At 40.5% G+C, this 24437-nt stretch overlaps 1 protein-coding gene, 1 long non-coding RNA gene and 1 other non-coding gene across 4 annotated transcripts in view; 2 read left to right on the top strand and 1 right to left on the bottom strand.

Annotated features, from left to right (window-relative positions):
- Positions 1 to 1819, bottom strand: part of myf6 (myogenic factor 6) — an 18672-nt gene extending 16853 nt beyond the window's left edge. Inside the window, exon 1 of the mRNA XM_012918336.3 lies at positions 1716 to 1819. The gene's annotated coding sequence lies outside the window, so the exon portion shown is untranslated. The remainder of the gene's footprint in view (positions 1 to 1715) is intronic.
- Positions 1470 to 24437, top strand: LOC143413210 (uncharacterized). Of its 2 annotated transcripts, none has more exons than XR_013093831.1 (3): positions 1470 to 1552; positions 2974 to 3091; positions 23548 to 24437. It is a non-coding gene; the product is annotated as an uncharacterized LOC143413210 (long non-coding RNA). The 2 variants fall into 2 exon arrangements; XR_013093832.1 differs by lacking the exon at positions 23548 to 24437 and adding an exon at positions 22182 to 22299.
- On the top strand, positions 21703 to 21775 carry trnav-uac (transfer RNA valine (anticodon UAC)). The gene has a single exon. It is a non-coding gene; the product is annotated as a tRNA-Val (tRNA).

Below are 24437 nucleotides of genomic sequence, written 5' to 3'. Positions count from 1 at the left end.
TGTTTGTTTATCTCCCACTTTGCGCCAGAAAGAGGAAACCAGCGGATGTCGCGCTAAACAACAGCAGCACGTTCAAGCTTGATAAGCTGTTGTTAGAATGTATTTAATATTACTTTCTAGTATCAGCTGATGTTTGCTGGAGCCACAGCTGTAGAAGCTGCTGCTCATGATATCAGTTTGGATATGTGGTGAGAGGGAAACATGAAGGTGATATAAATCATACATATATACCAACAAGACAGTGTACATCACTGTCACAACAGCGTTTGTTTTAGTTCAAAGGCTTTATGGTTTTTCCTATAATACCTGGTGGTGTAGTCAGCCGATTTTTTGTCAGTTCATCCTTATATATTATATTTAACGCCAGTGACCACCCGGTCAGCTGGTGGGTAACGAGCATCTCCGAAAACATTAGAGCACTTATGCAAATATGTGATGTCTTGACAAATCGAGCAGACATTTGAAGTTTACACAGCACCATTCTCGCATGAAAATATCTTAAAAGTTTATTTTGTGACCCAGAAAGAGTAATATTTCAAACTCCGCCACTCTGTTTCCACTGCCACTGCCTCGTTTGAATTTTGGACGAAATGGATTCTGGGATATTGTATTTTTCAGCAAACACTGAAATAAATTTTTTGCAGGCAGCTCAATTTTTTTTTAACTTGCGCTCAGAATAGTGGCACAAAAATAACGCCATAGTCATAAAGGGATGGACATGGTCAGCAACAATGCTCAAGTTGGCTGTGGTATTTTTAAAGGGTGCTTACTTGGTATTGAGGGGCTCAAAGTGTGCCATGTAAATATCCCCAAGCCACTACAAAAACAACAGTACCAGAATACAGGCTGAGCAGGTCCTATAGTTTTTGCAAAATTCTGACCCTACCACAAAAAATTAAGACTTCTCAACAACTTAGCAACTTTTTTCAGTCTTCTGTTGACTCATTTTGATGAGCTAGCACAAACTGTAGCCTCAATTTCCTGTTCTTAGCTGGTCTCCTGCAGCTGTAGCCCATCTGCTTCTCCTTCCCCGTTTTGGGGTCCAAACTTAAAAACTGTGTAAATTCTTTCATCTTTAATAAAATGATCAGTGTAGCTGCTCTACCAGGTGTAACAGTTAAGTTTGACATCCAGGCATCCATGAAAACAGGTTTTATGAAATTTAACCGAGTTAGAAGTTAGCAGGGAGTTAGCTCGATAGTTTCCACCTAAACATAATATACACTGTTTTGACTGAGGGATTTCTGAAAAAAATAAAAAATACAGCTTTGCTATCACTTCCGACATAAATGAAGTCAGAAAAATAAACAGCAGTGACTTTTGTGGGGTTACTGCAGCTGGGCTAGCTGGTGTATAATGATGTGCTAGGTGGCTAGCTACAGAGCTATGGTTAGCATAATATAAACACATTAGCACAATGAAGCTGAAGGATGAATGCTAACTTTTTTCCACTTTATGAAAGCTAACTTGAGGGTTCAAATTAATGCAAATATGCTAAACCATATTTGCATTAAGGAACAGTTGAGTACAATGAAATTTAATGAAGTGACTGGTGAGTGAAAAATTAAAAATACATGGCATATGTTAGATTAGTGTGCTCTTTCAACATTTCAAAGAGTTTTGCTTAAAAAGAAAAATCAAGATGATTAATTCTAATGTTGTAATTATGTTTTTGAGATTAGAAATCACAAAAAAATTACAAGTCAAATTCTTACCTGGTCTTAAAGTAGAAGTGAGGACAATTTTGGGGGATAATAAAAGTTGTAGCGTGGTTCTGTGCTCACTGACACTATCACGAATTAAACCAAGTGAAACCCCTTGAAGAACTCAAGTTTGTGGCTTTATTTTTCACCTTTCAGAGGTTGTTACTTTGCCTTCTCTAGGAATTACCTCAAAGATCTTGAAAAAAGAGGACAAAGATCTCAAATATTTTCCGCATAATATGATATAACCCAAATAACCACCAGCACCTTTTGACTTGAATATTTATGATTTTCTGACTTGGTTGAAAGCAATAAATTAACTGAGATTTACAATTGATCCCTACAATGTTGACAAATGGGCCCAGAAATGTGTGTGGCCCTGAAATGTAAGTGAACCCCGAGATTCTCCCTTTTGACACTCGCATGAATTATTCTCAACAGGTTGCTCTCCACACCTAAAACCCTTCAGACTAGCATTACTGTCTAAACACAAGTGAGGGTAATTGAGCACTGATAGTTCTGCTTCTGCAGCATGCCAAGTTAAGCACACGCATTGTGTGGAACGCTCCAGGCACTTTAATCCGGAAGGTGCGTCGGTGTTGTTGGTATGCGGAGCTGCCTCGCGCCACGGCAAAAGGTCTTCTTAAAGCAAACTGCCACACATGTACATGAACACACGAGTCCTACAGCATGCTTGGTGCTGTGCCTTTCACTGGCCCTGAAGGTCATCACCACCTGTTTGATTCAATAAAAAATCTAGTATTACTGTTGTGGAAGTTATTGGGTTTTGAGTTTCATTGTGTGAGTGTAATAGTAGTGCAGGTGCATGCGGGGAAATGGTCCGATGGGTGTAGTATTATTGATAGGAAAGCATCAGTCTGAACTTTCGAGCTATTTCATTTCATTGTCCCATGGTGGGGGGATAACCAGGATGGCATTTACTGAGACAGTGGTTTTGCAGAGAAACAAAAAAAGAGGTTAATGGTGAATATAATGAGTCATAATCCACTGCAAAAATTAATTGTGGATCCAAAATAAAGGTCAGGACAGGCCTGCCAGCTCACACAGAGAGAGAACATCAATTGCTGTGAGAAGAGAATATCTTTTTCCAGAGAAATTCCCTGGCTGAGGTTTTAGGGAATGGTTACCCTTAATGACTTAATCCAAGTTCAGTCTCAGTGGTTTCAGCTCTTTGTATGTGTATGTGTGTCTGTGTAATCCTCACTGTGAGATGGAAGCCCGGGGCTGACCTCATTGTTTGGTTTCACAGGGTCTCCGGGGGCCCGGGGAGGTTCTGGGGGCTGGTCCTTACAGCAGAGTGGTCTGAAATACTGACATGCAGGCCGAGGTCCGTGGGGACTGCCAGCCCCAGCTCCTGTTACCACCAGGTTAGTCACGCTCTGTGAGATTTATGTGTGGAACAGTAGTGAGGGCTTGGGTTGCACGATACCACCAAAGTGTCGCGATATTAATCCCCCCCTGCAGAAATGAACTTGTAATGCCAAAACGTCTGAGTATCATAGATTTGGGGTGACTTTTGACTAATACAATGCATCACTTTTCCTGGAGACACCAGATGGTTTAAATTATGGAAGGAAAGTATGTTTTTAATTAGGTCTCTGCACTTTAATTAAAGCAGTGTTAGCCTTTTGGCTCAAATGGCATTTAGGTGATAAAGCAAAAATAAGGCAGAGAAGAGACAGAGACACATGATTCTTCATTGGTCTGCAGATGTACCAAATATCAGAAAAAATCCCATTAAACTGCATTATTAGCAAATTCAAGAAATCGAAACCAAATATGTTCATTAAACAAAACCGTGGCCTCATATGCTTGTATTAAAACTGGTACATTTTTGCTTTAACTTGTAATTATGATATGAATGTTGATTGCACAATGTAGTGGAACAATGGCACCGTCTGTGTTTAGATTATTTGCCTGTAAAGCTTCACTTTCACCGTGCGCGTCTGTCTGCCGCTGGGTATGAAATCTCCTGGGAAAATGAAGGCTCAATTGTGAAGCCAAAACAGGAAAAGGATAACATTTTTGTTTTTACCCAGTAGCTATCAGCAGCTTTCCTCAGGTAGCAGTAATGGTGGATGCTATAACAACCAGACTAAGTGTGGAAACTCTACCCAGGGGAAGGAAAAGAGGCAAAACAGGTGAACATAGAGAGTGATTAAAGCTGAAACTAAAACAAGAGCAAACCTCAGACAGGCATTTTCTATACCGAGACAGCTCTGGGACTTGAGAAGTTCAGGTGCAACATCCACTGAGCGTTATTTCCTCTAGATCAATAAGAAGTTGGCAAGACCTGGGTTGTTTATTGCCAGTTTAAGGTGGAGACAATAATAACTACAGTGTATTACACACCCTTGGCTGATATAGCCCATAACAATGCATCATATCCCTCCTCTGTAAAGTAGCTAGTGACGTTATCTGTTGAATCGATTAAATAGAAATTGAAAGTTACTATTTATATAAAGAGCATATTAGCAAATGCACTTTGTTTCATCACATTTTTACATTAATGGGGAATATAATCACATCACATTTAAACCCAGTAAGATACAATAGAGTATTATTTGAATTTAAATGGAGGTTTATTGAATGCAAGTGTGGTACTAATGGCAAGTCCACGGTGTGCACTGCCTAAGCAATACCTCTCCATAATCCCCCCTCCACCAAACTTTACCCTTGGCACAGTGCAGTCATGGGAACTGCAAAACCCAGATTCATCCATTGGAATGCCAGACTGAGAAGCGTTATCCCACACTTTGGGATATAAGGTGATAGCTTTTTTCACAACTGGACATGTTGTACAAGTGGCATCCTATCATGTGCCATGCTGGAATTAACTGGTCACCTGACAGCGACCAATTATCTCAAAAATGTTTGGAGAAGTCTGCATGTGCTTGATTTTAAACCTGGGGCCATGAAAGTGTTTGGAACACCTGAATTCAATTATTTGGATGGGTGAGTGAGTTTTTAGCAGTATAGTGCTTACTATAATAATACTTCATCTATCTGAAATTACAGTTTTAAGGACTGACTTTAAATATAATCTTTTGGTTAAAAGAGCTAACTCTAGTGTATTTATTCTCAATTAATGCACCAAATCTGTCAACTTCTACTAATTGCAGAGGTTAAAAAAAACTGGCACTGTAAATCCCTGGAATGTTCACTTTGCATTGCTACAAAAGGCATTTGAATGAATATACCTCGGATGTTGATGCTGACACATACTGAAACATCATAAATTGCAGGCATGCAGGATGCACCAAGACCACAAAATTCTTTTCAATTTGAAATTAGTTCAGCTTAAAGTTGTTACTGCTCAGCGATTCGGCCGTTGCCCAACTGAGGATTTCAGGCAGGTTATAACAACAACCCAACAAATATCTAAAAACATAACTTCATGTGGAGACCACACAGTTAGATAACTGGATTGGTGCAGGTCGTTTTAAAAGCAAGCACTTGTCCTGGATGACATTTGGACAGGCCACTAGTTAATGTGTTGTTTCACACTGTTTAGCATTGATAGGGTGGGCTCGTGGTGTGGCTCACCTCTCTGGTGGCTGACCCTGGTCCATCAGGGCATGGGGACAGGTGGAGAAGGACCTCCCATACTCAGCCACAGACCTCCAGTTGAGAGCAGTTACTCCTGTTTGTCGAGGTAGATGATTAAAATGTGTTTTGTGTTGGTGCAAACAAATTTTTAAACCTTAGCATTTCATATATTGTAAGCTAGTCTGTTCCCATTGATGAGGAATGCATTTCCTGAGTCTAAAACATATTTTGGGGGATGTTAGTTTTTTGGAAGCTGGATTTGTCAGCCGCAAGTGGCGGCTAAACAAAAGCTGTGTTATTACACCTCAGTCTTTGTGTAGGAGGTTTTAGCATCCCCATGCTACACAGTCATAAGGGATGCACAAACACACACACATGCCTCCTGCATGGATGCAGACCACAAACAGGCAGCATAAACAATGCTGAGTCTGCCTTGTGTTTTATCTCCTTGCCACCCACAGTTTACGCCAGCAGGGAGCTGAAACCTTGCGCCGCCCGGGGTTGATCTGTAAGCCCCCCGGCTAATCACCATACCCGAGCCGATCACAGAGCATGGCTCCAGACTATTACAGCTAAACCTCTCTCTGGCTCCCAGTCAAATTATCAAAACACAAACTTGTAACTTTAAACTGCAATCGCGCATTATTTCAGTTTCCCACCAACCCAGTTCCGCTGCAGGCTGAAAACGAAGCCAGCTCTGTCTGTTCGTTTGCCCCTTTAGAGATTGTTTTAAGAAAGCGGTGCTGATGTTTGAGACCCTCGCGCTCATTTGGACATTCTTTGTGAGTGAGGAGTTCCTTTGGGGCCAGTGTTTGAGTTTTGAGTCATTTCTTCACGGCTCTCAAATGGAAAGAAGACGATCATGACGATGAACAATAGGAGGAAATGGAGTCATCTTGGACCAGTGATTCCCCTTTTTTCCCCCTCAGCTTTTCTTTGGCACCAGTCTGACCTGCTCAAGCCATTCTTAACAGTGCTTGACAAAGGAATGCAAATCCATCAGGGAAAGGTTATTAACACCCTGAATTCATCACCATAGTCATATTTTAGTCCCAAAAGGGATTATTTGCTGTTTCCAGAGCTGTTCTTGAAGTCCTGCCCACTCTTTCTGTATTGCACTGAGCCAGATGAAAGGCGTCATCAGTGGTTGTTGGTTGTGTTTGTCGGACATGTTTTCCTTGATTCCCTCTCCCCGTGTGGTCCCCACTGGCCTGCTTTCAAAAACACACTCTTGAGCCTGGGGAGAGGTAATGACTAGAAAGAAGAGGCCCGGCGTGGCAGCTGCACATGTCACAATACTGTTCTACCAAGGAGCACAACAACACAAAGAGGATACTAAAATCTTTCTTATCACTACATGTAGACATATCAATGTTGTGTAGTAAGAAGATTATGACAACACTAAATTGATTGATTTGCAAGTTATATGTAGTTATACGTTTAAAGTCACACTTTAAAAAAATCTCTCCGTTTAGTCAGGGTTGACACAGACCGGAGGGAGCAACTACTACTCCACATCTAAAGGAGAGGGCTGATGTGGTTTGAGGGGTTTGGACATTTACGATGTCTCCTGGACACTTCTTGGGTGACGTGTTTTGGGCATGTCCAACTAAGAGAAGACCCAGGACACAATGAAGAGATTATATCTGTCAGTTGGCTTGGTAATGCCTTGGTGTTCCCTTGTAAGAGTTGGAGGAGGTTGCTGGGAAGAGGGAGTCCTTGGCGTCTCTACTTAGACTGCTGACCCTGCAAACCGGATGGAAAATACTTCTCTATAGAAAAAAAAATGTGTGCACGAAATCAGATTCACTGTAGGTATCTATACTACCACACCTCTTTATGAATCTGGATAAAGTGCCCCCAGGTGGATATAAGAAGGAATGCCGTCTTTAGACAATTCTGGATTAGCTTAACTCTTTAGACCTGAAGGTTAGTGCCATTGTTTCCATAAAGTGATCATGTCCTATCAGTTTATAGTTTCAATGATTTCCAACTTGTGTCATGCCAGGTCCCAGTACTCAGTTTCCAAATCTACATCCACCTACATAATTAACTTTACTCAGTATACCATTTTTTATAGTACAGTTACACATTTAACGTAATATAAACCAGTATGTTATTTTCCATGCTCATCTGCTCCATGTTAACTAATGCTTACATTAGCTGTGTGATAGCGATGTCCACTGAACTGACAATTGAGCAAGTGGACCAGACATGGTCCAAAATCCACGAGACAGGCTTGAAGTTTGTTATACAGCAAGTGTAGGCCAGATGTGGCCCAAATGTCACAATGACACTTGTCCCATCCATGGAGTCAACACCCTCAGTCAAGGCCAAATGTGCAGATGTGAGCCACATTTGGCAATCTCCCGTACTTGGGTTGCTATCACTCATCATGCCACAGTTTTATCATGGAACACCACAGATAACAAGCTACCAGGGAACATGTCGTTAGCATTCATATCACGTAACAGCTTCTGCTTGTTAAGGCCTTGGGTGTATACTTTTAATACGTGTTGTCTGGTTATTTTTTTATCCTTCTTGTCAGCATGAGGTCCTCACTGGGCAAATTGCCACTAGATTTAGTAGAAGGAAGTAGCTGATGGTGGGTATATTGGGAGGAGCTATAGGACAACCTGGGTAAACACAACAGGGTCATCTGAGGTTCAAACCCAAGAAACTGATGGCAAGGGTTTCTCTGTTATTCTTTCTCCTCTATTTTTCAGACACATCTGAAATTACTTTGGGGCCAACATGGGTCCCAATATCATCTTTATCCTCCTGGCTTCCGACTTTTCCTCACACACACACAAATACGCAATAAAACTTTTCCATTACAGTGATACAGTACTCTGCAGAGTCAGTAAATGATGAGTGTATCTGCATTTGATATGTTTGTGCGTGCGTGTGTTACTGAAACCAGTGCACCAGGTGAGACGCTCCTGGACAGAATCCGTGGAATTTCAAAACCCATCTCCTCCTGAGACGAGTACGAAGATGATTTGCACCCATGAAGCTCCAGCTTTATATCACTGCAAAGAAGTCTTCACTTCACTTCGCTGTCCCCCCGGAGTTAAAGTTACATGATGAATGACGGGGCAATCAGATCAACTTTCCAATGCAGCGAGACACAGCCGCCCTTGAGACAGCACCGGAGGAAGAAATGTTTCACAGCGATGCCAAAGGGGCATCCAGATAAAGACGACGCAGATACAGAGTGTGCGACTCAAAAGATAACAACCGATCGGCAACAATACATTTCTTTAAGTGATCGCTTATCTCTTGGGCTTGAATCGATCTTCAAAACCTCATTATCCTGAGAGGAATATGAAGATGTGAGAGGAGGGGGGTCTAGGGGTTTGCTTTGGGGTGATGGGGTTAGAAGGGATTGGGGTGTCACTGCTCTGCTGAGCCTTCATTGAGCACTTGATAAATGCTCTGTAACCAATGGAGATAGAGTGCCCCCATAGCCAGGGCGAACATACAATCTTCTCAGCAGATTAACTCCCATTGATTTATAGAGATTTACCTCAGGGAAGAAAACAGCTGGCAAAAGGACAAATACCAGAACTGGCAAGACATAAATTCAACATAAGAAAAGCCAGCTTATTTGTTTAAAAAGATTATGCTTTTTGTCGCTGCTTGTATCCATGATCTTTGTAGCTGTAAAGCAGATGTAGGATAGAATTACTTAATAGGTGGTATTAAAAGCAGCAGGGCTATGGGACAGAAAGTCATGCATTTAATGACACTTTATTCCATGCATCGTGTTATAATTATTCCTGTCTGAACCTATTTTTCTGCTCAACATTAAAAAGGCAAACAGTTGTGCATTTATACAACTGCAGCCAAATTTACCCTCATTTGTTTCTGTCTACTTGATGGATTTAAATTCGATCTGCATTCTGCTTTTATCTCTTTGCGCCTTGGAAAAATGTCAGACTCTATAGTTAGCACTTTGTTACTTTGCTAACTTTGTTTGTCTATTGCTTGTCAGTGATGCATTGTGGGTTTCTAAGAGCATTTTTCACTGAAAATATCTGCAGGTTTCGCAAAGTTTATTAGGCACAAAACCAAATCGATAAAAATAAAGAACTGTTTGGTTTTATTGCCACTTTAATTACTTATTTAAAAATTTTAGCAACCATCTAGTTTTTTCATCACATGGTAACTCGGGTTGTCTCGTGAACTGAAAAATAATAGAAACTCATTTAATTAAAGGTTTTAATTATCTAAATGTTCTAAATCTAAGTAAATTTTCCTTATAATCGTATTAAATACAAAAGTTTTTTTACAGTTTAGAAAATAGCAAGATGTTAAATCTTGTTACCAAATTTATCAAGAGCTGCTACAGATGACAAACACATTAAAAACAAATTTTCCCAGAATTTTGGTTACTTTTCAAATGTTGCCTGGGGGTGAATATTTCTTCTCTGTTGGTTAGGTTTTGTGAAAATGATATCCATATCTATGAAAAATATCCCTATATTAAATGGAACTATTTATTTATAGCTAGTACATCCCTCACAATCCATCAGGTGCATTTGCTAAGGATTAAATGCAGACATGGGAGTCTTAGCAAATATGAAACATTGCTTTCTTACAGCTTAGAATAAAACATGAAGAATCTGTAGAAGTGTGTAGTATTTTGATACTGAAAAACATATATTTCTCTTAAAACACGTGATTTGCTCTTAATAAATGGTTGTCAGGTCTGCAGTTTTGGGCTACTTTTAAAATTTTGCTACTGGGTGAATTTGTCTTTGGGTTTCATGAAAATTTCAAAAAATCATATCAATATCTATGAAAAAATATCCCTGTGTTGAATGGAAATATTTAATTATCTGACAGCTTTAGGGGGAGAGTTGGCTGGCTTTCATTGGCCATTTGGTTTGGTTTTGACCCCAAAACCTGGCAACCTAGGCTTAATGAATCGATGTTATAGAAGCTTTCTAGGTTGTATGAACTTGGCACATTTCTCATTAATGTGTCATAGTAATTTTACACACTTCACCTCCATCACAGAGATTTAGGGAAATGAGGAAAGCACGACTCGGGGACATTTTCATCCTCACACACTGACTTGTTACCACATTAAGGAGAAATACAGCCGGTACATAAGCTGTCATTTTTCTTTATAAATGTTTAAATAAAGATGATCCATTTGAGTTTAGATGTGGTGAACTGATATATTGTTTATATGACAAATATTGATCAGCGTGGCTTTAACTGGTACCAGTGGTTATGCTGTTATATAGAGACCACACGTTCCAATAGACTTTATTCTGATCACGTGTGAAACGGCCTTCCTGCCAAGTACTGATTTCACAAATTTATCTGGGGCATTAATAAACCTGCCAGCAGTTAGAAGTCTCTGAGAAGGCTGAATAATTCAGGCTCAGATAGGAAGCTATTAAGTATAGATTATCTGAGAAGTTGAAATCAGGAGAGAGGAGTCAAAAGGTAGCTCTTGAGAAAGAAACTTTAAGGGAATCGCTTGGAAAGAATGTAGTTTTGTTTTGTCAAGCCAAATGAGCTCCCTTTTCTCTTTCCCATAACTGCTTCTCTTCTACCACTCACTATTAACACCCCTCCATTAAAGTGAAATATCAGATGCTCCCATGACATCAGCTTCCTGTTTTGGCCAAAAAGCCTGAATCTTTGCCACAAAACGTCCACTCAGAAAATGCTTTATTTTTGCAGGCTTATTCAGACAAAAAGCATAAAAGTTAACTGCACAGGCTTAATACTGGCCCTTTAGTTACTTAGTATCATATCAATACTAAAATTTGCAGTATTGCTCAGCACTAGTGTCCAGCATGGTGCTTCTGTTTTCCCAAGCAAAGCTTCAGACATGTTTGGGCAAGTCCAGTCATGTCACATCAGGGGACGTCCACTGAGTCACCTCACGGCACACAAGCAACATCATGAATGATGAAGTCAGGTTGCATTAATGTTACATTGTGCACAGTGTTAGAATGAATTAGTCTGAACACCTGCACATGCACATTAGAGAAAATTCATCTCATTCATCTCATCTCATTAAGTCACATTTCGCTTCAGGTTTAGATGTGAAATTTCTGTGACATTGCTACGCACGTCAATATGTTATCAGGGTGTTATGCTGTTGTTACGTTTCGGTGTTGTCAGTGTGTTGTTTTTGGCGTGACTGTTATGTGTTTCCTGTTTTACTTTGAAAGTCTGTGTTATCTTAGTCTTTTCAGATTACGTTTCCCTGTCTCGTCAGTTCTGAGTTGCCCCAGCTGTGTTTCCCTCTTGTTGTCCATTTTCCTGATTGCTCCCTCTAGGTTTTTAAACCCTGTGTTTCAGTGTGTCATGGTCGCGATCTCCCCCGTGTTGTAAATAGTTTGGTGTTTTGTTGTAAATAAATAGTTTGTTGTAAATAGATTTGTCGATACTTTCGTTTTGGGATTTTGGTGGTGAGCTTTAGTGGGGGTTTTTTGTGTGTGTTTTTTTTTTTTTCTTTATTTTTACTTTTTTCGTGTTGCACTCCGGTTGCCTAGGCCGGGGTGTAACACTGTTTATTCTTCTTTTTGGAAATTCTTATATACACATATGTGTGTGTGTATATATATATATATATATATCACAACTGCAAATGTTACATACATATATAACACAACTGCAAATGTTACATACATTTAACAAGTGCTCCAAAAAATCTGCAACATAATCAAGAATCACAGCAACTCAAAATACAAGTGGCACAGACCTCACATCACCTAGCTTTGTTTAGTGGGGTTGTACGGGGCGGCAAAGTGGGTGTGATTCATCACCGAGGATTGCTCATCTCTTGCTGCATCACTTGGGACTCACAAATCTGTCATACTGTGTTATTGAAATCTTACAGGACTACAGACAGTAAAGCAGAAAGTTAGAATACACTGCGCAAATACACAATAGAAAAGAACTAGTGTGTATCTATCCACTAAAGTAATGGGCCACGTGCACATTACAGACTGTTTAAGGGGAGCTGCCATGAAGCTCCCAGTCTACAGTTTTTTTGGCACTTTGTGGCTGAATTGCTGTGTTTCCTAAGCATTTCCACTTTCCAATTATAGCACTTAGATTTGATGGTGGTTCTATCTCAAGGATAGAAGGACCCACTCTTTCGTAAATCTTTGTAAACCAGACTGTACGACTATGTGCTTTATTTTAGACACCTTTGGCGCTAGGAGTAGACAAAAATTATTTCCTTCATTTTCTTGGTTTAAGAAAATGAGCATTAAGTAACAAAGTCATTTGGGTACTTGCAGCAATTTGTTTCAGCTTCTATGATCAGACCAATAATTTCTGGATCATCAGCAAATTTAATATTAAAAACATCACATGAGTTAGATCAGCATTCATTAGTGTAATGAGTAAATAAAACCAGAGGGGTAAGACTCCCCTGTGGAGCTCCGGTGCTGGTAATAATAGTAAATGGCACTGCAGCATTTACTCTAACACACTAACACGTATCAGCTTAAACAGTATTAAATGCAGATGTAAAATCCATAAACATGGCGTGTATATACATGAATGAGTGGGAGTTTTTAAGAACTCAGCATAATTTCACACCACATTTTCGTCATTTCAAGTCGTCCTGTGCAATGTCAGTTTTTTCACGCTAAAATACATTAAGCTCCAGATGTTTTAAAACATCAGCCACACACACAGTGAGGGGAAAAAACACCTAAAATATAGATAGAGTTAGTTGCCTTTTGGGAAAGGCTTTTTTACAGCATGCATGCCCAGTAACAGCCTGTGTTATGATCCTCGGACTCAGATCAGATGTCTAAAGGGACCAATAAGACCTCAATATTTGCTCAATTGCAGCTCATACAGTAGTTTCCTCCTGTGAATGCAGCCTTGTATGAGATGCAGCTGGAGCTGACTTTAGGTGTGCCTCTCTTGGCCTTGTGTGTAATAATGTTACACAGCTGCCGCTTGACAGATGTGTACCTCTCTTAGTCTGACTCACATGCATACAGATGTGCACTGAGAGAAAAAGAGCAAAGTTTTGCACCCCTCCTCTCCCCCGATTATCCTTCCACACCTTGTTGATGGGACCGGAACTTTCCTGGGTTTCGTCGGGGTGGGCCCTGCTTGACTCATGGGGCTGAATGAGAGGGGTCACGACCTGTGCCGTGAACTGCTTCCTGTTTCTGTTGAAGGGGTCTTCCGAGACCTGCAGTGATCACAGAAGAGGCTGAAGGGTAGTTGGAGTGCCTCCGGTTTGAGGTGATGCTGCCGCAGTAAAAAACATACATCAATGGAGCAGTAGCTGGAACAGGGGAGAAGGGAGAGTGAAATGATGTTATTTACTGCTGCGAAGGCTACAGGGAGTCATACATATGCTCATTCATACTAAGAACAATGTGGAAGAGGGGAGATAGTGTTAGACTTCTGGGCTCTGGGTAACTTGATGAGGTAAGTTTTTCCACATTGCTGCTGACCAATAAATATCAATTTTACCTTTGTAATAAGTTGCAAACACTGCTGTTCCTCAAGTGGCCACTTGAGGCAGGCTCCAAAATCAATAAATATAAATATAGTCCCACATTAAAATCTCCAGCTCTACAGCAGAAATAACTGTATTTACAGCCCTACTGAAAACAGTTTGGTGATTTATAGCTAATTCCTGCCAGTGTGGTAACTGTATCAGGGTGGATTTTTAATATAATTTACCCATTTAAATTGACTTGAGGCTCAAAGTTGAGCAGTATTATGGCGTGCTCTCACCAGAGTTATTATAGTTTTGTATTTTTTAATTAGTTTTATTTCATTTTGACTTTTTGTTTTTAAGTCATTGTATAGTTTTGGTTGTTTTCCAGAGCAGATTTGCACATTTGAGTTTAGTTTTTATTGTATGAAAATGTATAGTTTTATTTTTAGTCTTTAACAGCTTCAGTGTTGGTTGTAGTCTTTTTAATTCTGGTCAACTCAAGTCAAGTGGCTTTTATTGTCATTTCAATCCTGTACAGTGAAATGAGACACCGCTCCTCTGAGACCCTAGTGCTACATATGACATGTAATAGTAAATCAACACAGGACTTCATAAAGTGCAACGTGCATTATTATTATTGTATGGAGTGCATTTGTCAGGTAAGATTTAGGAAAATCAGCAGTTGACTTAAAATCTTACTAAACATGTTCACCAGCACTTCATCAGGTAGGTTGTGATCAAAAGAGTCTAGTTTTTCCTTTTACTTTAGTTTTAGTTAGCTAGCTATGCATAACAAAGAAGTGCCCTGATGCATATTCACATTAAAATATGTTCTGTTGGGAATCTGTATTCTCCTATAAACTTTGGCTCCTCTTCACAACACCTACAATTAACACTGGAGAACAATTGTCAGAGAAAGGTGAGCAAGATCTGACAAATGATATGGACTGCTGTGCCATTTGAGTAGAATGATCTCGTTGTAATGTTAAGGAAACCAGTTTGGCATGATGAGAGCTCTGTGACATGGTGCCCTACACTCCTGGAACAGCCATCAGAACATGGGTACACTGTGCTCAGTAAGAGAGGTACAGGCTCAGCAACAATTAATCAGGTAGTCTGTGGTGTTTAACAATGCTCGGTTCGGTACCTAGAGGTGTAAGGTGTACCAATCACTATCCCCTACACAATTACACCACCAGCAGCTTGAACTGTTGATACAGGACAGGATGGTTCTATGCGTTCATGCTGTTTACGTCAAAGTTTGACCCTAACATCCGAATGTTGCTGCAAAAACTGACACTCACCACACCAGGTTACATTTTTTCAGTGTTCTGTCAGGTTTTGGTGAGCCAGTGTGAGCTGTTTTCCTCAGTTTCCTGTTCTGATCTAACAGATGGAGCCCCGGTGTCGTCCTCTGCTGCTAAGCCTGATTCGGCAAGTTCGATGCCCTTCTACACACCTTTGTAATGAGTGGCTACTTGATGTACTGTTGCCTTCCTATCAGCAAATCAACAACCATGCCACATTCAAAGTCACGTACATCACATTTTATTCCCATCCTGATTCTCAGTTTGACCATGTCTAAATGCCTAAATGTATTAAATTGCTGCCATGTGAATGGCTGATTAGATGTCTGGATTAACGAGCAGCTGAGCAGGTGTACCTAATAAAGTGGTCCGTGAATGTAGGTTTATTCTTTGAATAAAACATGACTCCAAACAAAAGTATTTTCATCAGGTGTGTCTCCACTGTGGTGAATTCCTCTCACAGTGAAGTGACATCGTTACATAGAAGAGGCCAAAAGTTACATGAAAAAACAGTTTTTATTATCACATTTACAGCTCAGAAAATCAATGTTAGTGTAGAAGTTTTATTAATATCATTAAGTGAATGATAGGACTGTAATTACACTGTAATTACACTCTTTTTTTTAATATAAAGTACACATAAGCTTTATCTCCTAGCTAACAGACCCAGCTGTCCTATGCAATTTTATTTCTTTTCTTTTCTGGCCCCCTTATACTCCACCGACAACTGTCACACACTGATTTAGGATTATTTTTAAATCAGGAGCTGTCGAGGGTTGATGGGACGAGGATGGGATTTCTGTATCCCTGGAGGCCTTGTAAATCTGGACAGTTTACTACGGAGAGGGGGAGGAAATAGCCTCGCTCTCTCCTCGTACAAGCCCGTCAGTAATCCCACCACTTCCTCCTCTTCGCGGGAGGAGGCTCACGCCGTAATGCATTTTCTGTAACTAACAGCCGTTGTTTCCCGATTGTCACGCTCCCATCCCTTTCACTTGGAATGTGCGTGTATACTTGTGTGTGTAGCAGTAGGATAGGGTGTTAGGGTTTAGAGTTGGAGAAACGTAGAAAAGAAAAGAGAACGACTGCAGTGGAAGGTCTGGAAATGCAGTTAATATCAACACCAGACTCCTCCGTTAGAACCTCTTCCTCCTCCACACGGGCCTTTGCCCCATGACTGAGCCCTGCCAGCCGGGCGGGGTGCTGCAAATGTGGGCCTCCTGCTTCCGTCACGCTTGCCCCCTCTCTCTCTCTCTGTCTCAAAACACGAACACATGGGTGTCAAGTCCTCTCGTGCTGGCAGTGTCGAGCCCCTTTCAACAGCCTTTACTCCATTTAATTAGCCATGTCCCTTCATTTCTACACCAAGCACCCATTGCAGGCTGAAACACACACACACTCAGCACAGGATGGCACACTGAGCGCTTTTGGCAGCAGTCAAAGGGCAATCAATTCACAGTCATCTGTCTCAGTAACAATCTTCACAACCCTTCCTCACAGGTCTGAGTCAAGTAGCCCATGTGCTCCACAGCATTTAGAACCTGACTAGCAGCTCAAGTCCCTCACAGGAGAGCAACAGGTTTTGGGGAGCCGTGCCAGCATTAAGTGATGAGAGCATTGACTATAAAACTCACCTGCCTCTCTAATGCTGGTTTTAGCAGGACAGGCACCACTGCAGGAGAAAATAATCCATCATTTTGGAGCATCTTATAAGTCAAGCGGTTTGAGAGGGAGCTAGACCTCTTCTGGGCCCTGGTTTCAGTAAAGATCACCCATGAAGGGAGACTTTGGTCAGCCATAGGTCTTTTTAGACCACATCAGGACAGGGCTGTTTAATGGTTTAAGCAGAGCACCATTTGGGAGAACGTGGTTTAAAAATAAGGTTGAAACATCAACTTCCTCAAGAAGACAGCATCATGAATGGAGAGATTTTTTATTTCTTGGTGATTAGTCATTCATTAAGTTTTTTGCCTCTTTTTTTTTTGGCTTATGTTATAATAGATTTTTTTTAACTTGGACTTTCTAATAAAGGAACATTTTTGCAGTGCTAGAAAAGACATTGAGACACCTAGTTCAAAAGTCATAAATGACTTTGATCGCATTGGCACAGCTGGTGATTCAACGCTGAAATGTTTAATGGGTTATATCAGCTGATATATGATAGTGATGTTCATTGAGAGATCCTTTCCCCCCCCCCCTCGTGTTCACTTCCCTCCATGCACGGAGTCATTTATTAGTCTCCTGTGCGTCTGACTGTGTGACTGGTGAGCTGCGGGTGGGATTGGGAAGAGAGACATGAGCGATAAAGGAGTAACTGGAAGCTGGTGAGTGAGCGGGTGAAGGTCAGATCTCCAAGTCAAATTGGCTGCTACTCAGTGGTGACAGAATCCATGGTCACATGACTTACGGGTAATAATTAGCTTGCTGCTTAAGACTGTTTGTGCTGACAGGAAGTGAACGAGTTGGTGAACAAATCTGAAAGAACTGTTTAGATTAAACTCTTTTCGCTGGGCCCCCCTTTGTTTTACAGAAAACAAACATGTTTTGCTCAATTGCGGTTTATTTCACACCATAAACATTTAGTAAACAATTAAGCAAATACAAGTAATCTGCAGGTAGTAATAAAATAAACTACTTACTCTTTTACACTACGTCCGCACCTACACGGGTATTTTTGAAAACGCAGCTGTGTCGTCCACACGTAAACAGCGTTTCGAATCACCAAAAACAGAGATTTTTAAAACTCATTTTTTGCGTTTAGGTGTGGACAAGGAATACAGAGTTCCTCATGCAATGTTAAAGGTATGTGCCTTTTTTCACGTCAGCTGTGCACCACGTTATTGCTTACCTGAGAGGAATTGCAGAATGGCAGATAAACAGTATTTTGTCTCTATCTTCAGGTTTTACACTCTTACATATAAACACGCAGTTACTGTCCCTCTATTTAGAAAGGCAGAGGTTCACGGTTTAATTCTTTTAGACGTAGTTGTTTTTTTCCTGTGTAATAATATTCAACATCGCTATCAATAATTTTTTTTTTTTAAATGCCTCTCTGTGCAAAATGGGTTTAAAAACATAAACAACTGTCTGTCCGTGATTTAGACAGGGGGAACAAATCGTGGCAGGATCAGCCTGATGTTATTTGTATCCCACTGCAACTTTACTGTATAAAGAGCTAACATCTCCAAAATGTCAGGAGTAGTTAGTCATTACAACAAGTGTTTGTGAACTAAAAATCAAGAATGTGGGATACTGTTTGTCTGTGATTTGAAGAGCCCAGCCCGTGCTCCCGACGAAGGAAAGACCAGTTCTGCAGGGGAGACCTACCTTGGCACTTGTGCAGGTGAAACCAAAGGGAAGATATGCTTCACCATATTTTCTGGTCTTTGGCTTAGAATGAAGTTGGTTTGGAAACATATTCAGCTATGCTTCATCTCCTGCTTTGCGTTTGTGTGGGCGCCCCGTGCTAGCAGTGTCCAAGCGTTGTTTTGTTTTTTCTCTTTTCATGCCGCGCCCCCCCTGCAATGGCTCTGCGCCCCCCCAGGGGACAGGCCCCACACTTTGGGAAGGTCTGGATTCAAGGAATCATACAAACTTTATTCAGCATCACCATCATACACGGGGGGGGGATGCTGCAGGACGAGGGCTTATCATCGTCTTAATAACAGAATCTAGCATGACTCAAAAATACAGCTTTTGCTATAAGTTATTGGTCTCATTTAAGGTGACGACATACACTTTTGTCAACTGCAAAACTTTACAATGAAACATTGGTGCAATCATTGTTTTGAATTGAATCTGGCTGTCATGCAGTAATGATAAAAATGAAAAAATAACTTCAAAATAAAGGTTGAACCGATGCTAGTTTGAGATTGTTCTTGAACACTGAAAGACTGATGTTTACAGTTCGTTCATTTCAGTCTTTTAAACTAAATGGTGTATGACTTTACTGTTTACCGGTATATTTTGTTCCTACAACGTCGATGTGGAGCACCCCTGATGTCGTACAATGAAACTGTAGTACTGTCTGCCAAAGCAAGACAACCAGAACACTATAAATAAATACTATATATACTGAATAAAACATACACAGTATGTGCAGAAATATATGCTCACAAGTTACTAATTAGAATAAGAGAGCCTTTTTCAGCTTTGGTTTTCAGAAGAGAATTTTTTATAGCTCACCTTTTTGAATTTTAATGAAGCTAAAAAAGATCTTTATAGCTCCACAGTCGCCTTGATTGACAGGGTGATGCCATCACATAAGACGTTGCAGCTGTTGCTTTGCTGACTGGAATTACTGAATCGTACCTCTTGACCATATTTATGTATTGAGGTAGTAAAATGTTTAGTGTTTGATGTTATTTGTTACTATCTTTTCCTTTATGCATGACAGTGAGATGCATTGCTGTTTGCTGCTAGTGCAATGCCTGTAAGCAAAGTTTTGTACAACACAGTTTGCAGATGGCCTCTAAATGCATCAAATGTAGGTAGCCATAAAGTTACTGTTCTGATAAGAAGACAGCTATAAGTGAAACACTCCTCAAACATCTGTATGTTCAAAGTGTGTGCAGAATTGGCTATACTTGATGATACAGGTCATAGGTCATTACATAATAGTTTTGAACACTGCAGTAAAAACAGCCCAGACACCCCAAAGAAAGCTTATCAACTAACTCAGCTCCTGCAATTATGTGTGATTACTAAACACGCTGTTTAACAAACACTTTTCCTTGTGCACCGCGATGAGTCATTCATCTCAAAAAGAATACACGGGTGACAATATAAAGCAAACATTTCCATCTCCACTCAGGAAAGTTTCTCTCATTTTCCTTTAATCATGACTCTAAAAGAAACAACAACAAATGCGGGGAGAATAAAAAGATAACCTCAATACTTCAAAGCTGTCTGCAATCCCATCTCCTCATAATCTCCTCACCAGTTTTGCCCAAGAGGTGATGGTTTTCAGTGTGTTTTCACTAAAATAGATCCAGGCTGACACCTGAGGAGGGGGGATCACTGCAAGTCCTCTGCAGGTTGTCGCAGGGCATCAGAGTGCCGCAGTCAGGGCTGAAGGGTAAAGGTTGAATGGTGTGAGAGGTAGCCTGTGACCCCCTGATTTGGCTCGGGTCTAACGGTCAAGCTCTCGGGGGGGAAACCCCTGCATGACCCAGCTCACCCTGTGTGCAGTGCCGCAGTGCCACCGACACACTGCCTGCACAAACACGAAGGAAGTAAAAGAGACAGAAGGCGTAAAGAGGTGAGGCAGATTTTGATGGGAGACAAAGGTTCGGCCGTGCGGGCCTACTGGGACTAATTCCGCTTTAGTTCAAGTCTAGGTTAAATGCGTTGGGAATGAGTCAATGCTGGCTGCAGAAAGTGTGACTAACAGAGCGGGTCAGTAACAGGGAGCCCTTTTCTGGCTCCTTTCTGACCAAAAAGAGGCTGAGGGGAGGGCCAGAGTGAAACAGATGAGATGAATCCATCATCGGCTCCATATTCTCACTCAGTCCTTAACGGTAACAAAGTGTACTTTGAGGGGATAGGCGAGTGGGGGAGCTGAGTGGAGCGTGGGATTGTGGAATAAACAAGAGATTTTAAAGATGTCATCCAGATTTATGGCAGACCTCTGAAATGGTAATTTTGAACATTTAGGTGGCTGCTCATTTGGGATAATTGTGCTTTTCCACAGGCATTTAAAAATGCATTACACAAAGTGAACCGATATACTCAGAAACGCTTTGCACACACCAAGTGCTTTTACTTGCGCTTGCAAAACTAACACTATTAACAGACAAATACTTAGCGGTGTTTCCACTCCAGCAAAGATCTTTTATAGAACTAGCAGGCAAATGACCCCAGGCACGATCTCATGTGCATGAAACCCTTGTATGGTGTGTCAGTTACAACAAAATCACTAAAGTAACAGAGACAAATGTAACAAGCCGCCTCATGCATACAGATAAAAACACTCTTTTGTTATAGGTGGAGGAGTTTTAACACACAGAAGGACCCAGTAGAACCTGAATTGTTATTGGTCAAGCAGGCTAAACTATAAGCCTAAAGGATATGTTAGCTTTCTGTCAACAGTCACGTGGCTGCTACAGTTTATGAAGGCCCAGCTTGTGTCACAATCAGCTTGTCAGCTCACGGTTAGTGCAGCGTTCCAAAGAGATGTTCGTGTGCCCTCACTGTGAAACACTACACTACGATGCAAACACCCTTCCAGTGGACTACAAGCTGAAAAACATATAGCAGTAACAACTAGTCATCCATTCTATTTGCAGCTTTCAGCAAGTCGGTCCTTTCTGAGGGTTTGCAGACACATGATCACTAACCATGTGACATTAACTTGTCCTTCATTTTCGACATAAGACGATCTCTGTGACAATCTAGGATCAAGTGAATGTAGTGAAATCGTAAAAGCTTTTTCTTCAAAGTCAAAGTTTCCCTTTAAACATGTTGGTTGCATTGCTGAGGCACAGTTTCCCTAGCAACCGGTGGTTGTGTCACTTCCAGTGGACGTCTTGAGTAATGTGTGGATGACATATTTCCCTCTTTAAAAAAAGAGAACAAGAGATGACGTTTTATCAAACTCACGTTTCATATTTTATGAAATCGTAAAGTATTAGGAGTATGGCCATGGATTGGTGGTGGATACAACTTTTTAGTTGGTTCTATAGTGTAGTGGTAATCACATCTGCTTTACACGCAGAAGGTCCTGGGTTCGATCCCCAGTGGAGCCAATGACAATTTTCATAAGTCATACTAAACTATAACCAAAAAGGATTTGCTTACTTTCCTGTCGAAGGTGCTGTAGTTTCTGAATCCCAAGTGTGAAAAGTCCAACTTATACTTGTATGTGGTGCTCCACTACAAGATGCTATCCTACAGCTGTCTTCCTCTATGGAGAAATGTATAACATATATAAGAGACAACACTATTAAGGAGGTTGGCTGATTTAAATAAGAGATGATGAATTTTGAAGAATGTTTTTGGTTGCAGGACGAGTTTCTATTGACTGATCCAAGACAGTGTTGCTAAACGTCTTTAGGGGAAACTGCATGTATAAAGTATATGCACACAGCACATCTGTTTAGTGCTGCAAGAAGTGAACTTGGTATGTGTTGTTGGCGTGTTCTGATTTTGCAGAAAGGCAAGAAGCAGATGCAATCATCACCACTTCCTTTAAAAGAAGGGAAAAGATGCAGGTTAGCCACTGTTTAAATAGAATATTAAAACACAATATGACAATATGCTCTCTCTCAATATTTTATGTATGTTGACAGTTTCTTGCATCTTTCTACACTCTGCTTAGACTGCTTTGCCTGAAGAATTGTAAAATATTATTATTTCTATAGTTGTTCTATAAATATTTACTATTACTGGTCAATGACAAATGGCAGTGGATTTTTTTAAGTGTTTTCCTTTAGTGAAAGTAGCATTACATGTCTATGTAAATGTCCTTAGGATGTACTCCAGTACATTTAACTTAAAGTGTTAAAGGTAAACATACTTAGTGTTCAATTGCTTAATATTAATGTAGATGTTTAAGGATAGTCTTATTTTAAATGTTTTATAGAATTTATTTTATCTACAGTATGAATTGCTGTAGTGAAACTGTAAAATGTGTGTCTAGCTCATTTCCTTCTTAATTAAAGGGGGGAAATGCCCTGATTCTGCTGGAGGTTTCTTCCTGTTAATAGGGAGTTTTATCTTCCCACTGTCAACAAGTGCTTGCTCATTGTTCAACAAATTGTTGGGGTTTTCTCACTATTATTAAAATGGCAAAAGCTTAGATGCTAAAAACAGGAACCGATTGGTGGTGGCCATCTTTTTATACAGTTTATGGTGCTGGCTAAGGGTGCAGACACAGAGATGGGCAGTTATAGCAAACAGCTGGTTAGCTTTGCTTATCATAAAGACTGTAAACAAGAGGACGTAGGAATCTACTGGAATTTAAAAAAAAAATCACAAATTAAGACCTCTGAATGTCATTTATTTAAATGGATGTCAAAACAACAAAATGCAAATCACTTAAATTGACATTTTTTTTACAGAAGCACAAACTATGAAATAATAAAATCTACAGGATCTATCTGGGAAGCTGGGTGACTAACTCAGCGACCATCAAAACTGGTAAACCAAAAACTGCTAATTGTTTTTTGTTTTTGCACTCTTTGAGTCACAAAGGAATAAATGGGAGTTCTTTAAAAGTTTTACGCAGCATAAAAGAAATAAAACTCAAAGCAAAAAAACAGAGAAGTTTATAGCAGAATTTAAGCTGTGGTGTTACTGAATCTTTGCCTTTACATGCACCCAAACAGAGATCGGCTCCCCTCAAGGACAATGCAGCAGATAAGCACCTAGCCCCTCATTAACACTCTCAGCCCAAACAGCAGTGTGTTGCCTGGCTGGACAGCATTTCATCTAAAATGAAGCCAACATTTGTTGCTGCCTGCCACAGTCCCTGATCTTCAGCCTCTGGAACCCTCAAACAATTGTTTATTCATTTCAGGGAAGAAGACTGGACAAGGATGTGACTGCTACAGGAAGAGAAAGGAGAGCAGTGGACGAACATCCTTCACTTTTGTTTTCCATCTTTTGGCTTGCTGTTTTGTTTTTGTTTTGTTTTGTTTTTTGCATTTCCAGAAAAAATGCCAAAAACTAGGCTTGAAGCCGATTTTCTAAGCATACATTTGGGTGCATTCATATGCTTCCATGTGTTAATTGCACTGTGTGTGTGTCTGTTCATAAAAGGCGTCACGAGGAGAGGAGGGCATAAAGTGCAAGTGATGACAAAATGCATCCTGGCCTAACACCTCAGTGTTGGTGTGATTTGGAGACCTAGCGAGGCAGAGGTGTTAACAGAGGAAAAGCAGGTGGTAGGCTCCACTGTGTGTGTGTGTGTCTGTGTGCGTCAGTGCTGGGCCATGAAGGAAGAAACCCCACACGCTCAATTACACAATTTAAAAGATTCATAAAAAACTGTTGTGCAAAAATATTTCAGACGCCTGTTGTGTTCTGGATCGAATTTACTTAATTTACCATCACAGTCCTTCAGTTTTTAAATAACCGCAGAATCAGATTCACAGCAGTGTAACTGAATCAAAGCAAGAGCTTGTTAAAAAGAGGGAAAACAAACCAATACAGCTGCCAACATAGTGCACATTTGCTTTATGTGATACTTTGTGCGCTAAAAATTACAATAAAGTTCACACTGTAGGAAAATTCAATTCCTTTTCTTAATTTTCTGGAACCATGCATGGATTACTTGCCTTTACACGCACCTCTACTAAAACCATTATATACCATTTTTAAATAGATAACCGTGCACAACAAAGTCATTAGCAATCCTAAACCTTTATGAAAGGTTTGGATTCTGCACGGCTAAGCGTAGACCATATA

This window comes from Maylandia zebra, linkage group LG17 (assembly GCF_041146795.1).
Source record: "Maylandia zebra isolate NMK-2024a linkage group LG17, Mzebra_GT3a, whole genome shotgun sequence".
Taxonomy (NCBI): domain Eukaryota; kingdom Metazoa; phylum Chordata; class Actinopteri; order Cichliformes; family Cichlidae; genus Maylandia; species Maylandia zebra.
Note: the sequence above shows the minus strand (reverse complement) of the source record. Positions and strands in the feature narration are given on the sequence as shown.